The 2,854-nt window shown below is 45.7% G+C and overlaps 1 pseudogene; it reads right to left on the bottom strand.

Moving 5' to 3' along the window:
• Nucleotides 1-250: 250 nt before the first annotated feature.
• LOC101349981 (serine/threonine-protein kinase MARK2 pseudogene) lies at nt 251-2,292 on the bottom strand (annotated as a pseudogene).
• Nucleotides 2,293-2,854: the final 562 nt, after the last annotated feature.

The raw sequence follows: 2,854 nt of genomic DNA, 5'->3' as shown, positions 1-2,854 counted from the left end.
AGGGGCCTGGGTAGGCTGCACTGGGGCCAAATTGGATTCTTGGTGCAGGAAAAGCAGGGCTGGGGAGTCTGAGGCAGAGAAGCCCTGGAGGTCCTGGACTCTCTCACTGTTAGGTTGTATTTTCTATTCCTGATGGAGGTCTGGCCGAAGCTAGCCTCAAAATAAGAACATTGTTGCTTTGATCTGTGCTGGTTGAGAACCCTTGCTGTTCACAGGGCTGGTCTTCTCCTTTTCTAGGTGAGATAGGGAGCTAGCAGTTTGAGCCCTGGTCCATCAGTGAGGCCCAGATCTCTTCCATGTGTAACCCATGGACACCATCGACTCAGTTTGCCAGGGTCCTTGTAGTCAGTGAGTAGCTCCATGTAAGGCTTTAGTTCATACTCTTTATGGCCCTCTTTTCCATGGAGCTTTCATGATTTGCTTCAAAGTACTTCTCTTACTGGGAGTAAGGATGAGACATTTCTTGAGCAGATTTTCACACTCCATGAACATATAGAAGGGAACATGATATTTTTCATTCAGCATCTGCTTCTGCCACTACCTGAAGTTCCATCCATCAAAAGACAGGCATCTGCTGACAAGTGTATATATAATCACTCCCACTCTCCACGTATCCACTGTGGTTTCATCGTACTTTTGGCCCTGGAAGAGTTCTGGGGTAGAATGATGGGGACTGCTATAAAAGGTATCCAACTTTTTGCCAAAGGCGAATTCCTTGCTGTGATGGTTAAGATTGTATGTCAGCTTGGCTAGGCCATTATTCTCAGTGTTTTAGCAGTTGTATAATGTTGTGATCACCCCCATGATGGGATCTGCTGAGTGGTACTGGCGGAGGCGGGGCCTGTGGCAGCTCACCTCCCTCTCAGTTTCATCTCTCTGCCTTCTGCCAGTTACTTTCTGCCTGCTCACCTTGCCAAGGTTTTTGGCTTGTTCCAGACTCAGCAGCTGCCTCTTGTCTCATCTCTGGTTTGTGGGACTTGAGCTAGCAGATTACCTGTTGATCTTGGTATTCGCTGAACTTCTCAGCCTGCGAGCAAGAGTCCAGTTCCCTGACCTGCTGACCTTGGGTTTGCCAGCCTCTGCAGCTCCGTGAATTTAGGAGAAACCTTGTGGTCTTGTCTGCTGATCTTAGAATTCATTGACCTTCACAGCCTGTGAGTGGGAGCCCCTCTCCGTCCTGCTGACCTTGGGTTCACCAGCTTCTGGAGCTACTTGAACTGGGAGAGGCCTCTACCCTGATCTGTGGACTTGGGACGTTTTAGCCTGTACAATTGCGTGAGCTATTTCCTTGATATAAATCTCTCTGTATAAATTTATATGCTTTACTGGTTTTGCTTCTCTAGAGAACCCAGCCTAAGACACTTGCGGAAGACGACATCTGCAATCTAGACGTCATAACAGCATCCAAAAGCAGGTATTCTTCTTTTAACTCTTTACACACACTAAACTTCTAATGACAATACTGCCCAGCAGACACAGGCAGAATTTAGCCTGGGGTGCTTTTTGTTTCACACTTCCATGAGCCACTAGGTAATCAAGCACTGGCCCTCGTTATGTACTGCATAAAAAGTAGAGTTTTCTCATTCTTGATTTCTTCAAATAACTATGTTAGGATGATTCAAAGTCTTCATTATTCTTACTTCATGGGAGAGTTTCAAAAGACTGGAGAAGTTCTGTTTAGTCTTGCCAATGATCTTGACCCTGATGCTCAGCCAAGCTTGGATCAGGCTGGTCTGCGCTACAGCCTTTAAGCTCAGGGCCCCTACCAATGGGTAAATTTTAATGAAAGTAAACAAAACTTTTGAGGTAAACCCTGATACTAGGTCAAGCTTGAATTCTGACTGATCCTAACCTCTACCCTCAGGGCCCCTACAAAGGAATGTGCTGGTGCAGATCCTGATCCTGCGCCAAGCTTAGATTATATGCAGTATGAGCTACAGCCTTTAGACTCAGAGCTACTTCTGAATATTGAAACAACAGATAAGACAGGAGGCTGGAATGACTCACAAGAGGATGGGCAAAACCAGGGGAAAGAAAAAGGGAAGAGAAAGGAATTCATCCTGTAAGCTGACCCTATGAATGCCAGTAAGTTACCATTAGTGCCTTAAAGCAGCCCAAGCCAGATTTGGCCCACCCTGCACGTGCAGAAGGACGAGCTGTGACCATTAGTTGACCTCAGCAGAGGATGAAGCAACAGGTAGAACGAATCAAAATGAAGATCATCACCCAGACCCCATTTGGAAGCAAGAGGTCTTACAAGAACCATGTCACCTCCTCTTTCCTGGTCGCCATAATTCCTGCAACGTCTTCCCTATGTATTTCTTCTAGAATTTTCCCAAATCACAGATAAGCCCTGCCTCCCCACGGCTCGGGAATTTGAATCTGAGGAACTTCCTGCTGGCTCCTTGCTCTGCACGTTGCAGTATTACTTTCTCTTTCTCAAAGGCTAGTGTCCAGATTATTGGCAGATCTGAGTGAGCCAGACAGAACCAACCTTCTAGGGTTCATCAACAATCCCAGCAGGGTGGAGATCTTTAAGCAGTTATTAAGAAATGGGAAGAATAAAAATGAGTATTGGTGGGTTCAAATAAGTTTTTCTTAGTCCAGCACACTCACAAGTTGGATGTTTGTTCCTCAATATTGAAGGACCCTAAACAAATCTGCTTTATTCACCCCCTTTTGGAAGGATTTAGGAAGGTGCAGGACAAATATGACAACGAGAAGCCTGACCCCCTATTGCCTGGGTCGATGGTCTCCAATGTTATTTTGTGAATTAGTATTACCAGATTCTTGAGGAACCTAAGTAAAATGGGTTGTAAGAGTGGTTACGTTAGGATCAGTCTCTTTGGTTTTG

This window comes from Trichechus manatus, unplaced genomic scaffold (genome assembly GCF_000243295.1).
Source record: "Trichechus manatus latirostris isolate Lorelei unplaced genomic scaffold, TriManLat1.0 scaffold00120, whole genome shotgun sequence".
NCBI lineage: Eukaryota > Metazoa > Chordata > Mammalia > Sirenia > Trichechidae > Trichechus > Trichechus manatus.
Note: the sequence above shows the minus strand (reverse complement) of the source record. Positions and strands in the feature narration are given on the sequence as shown.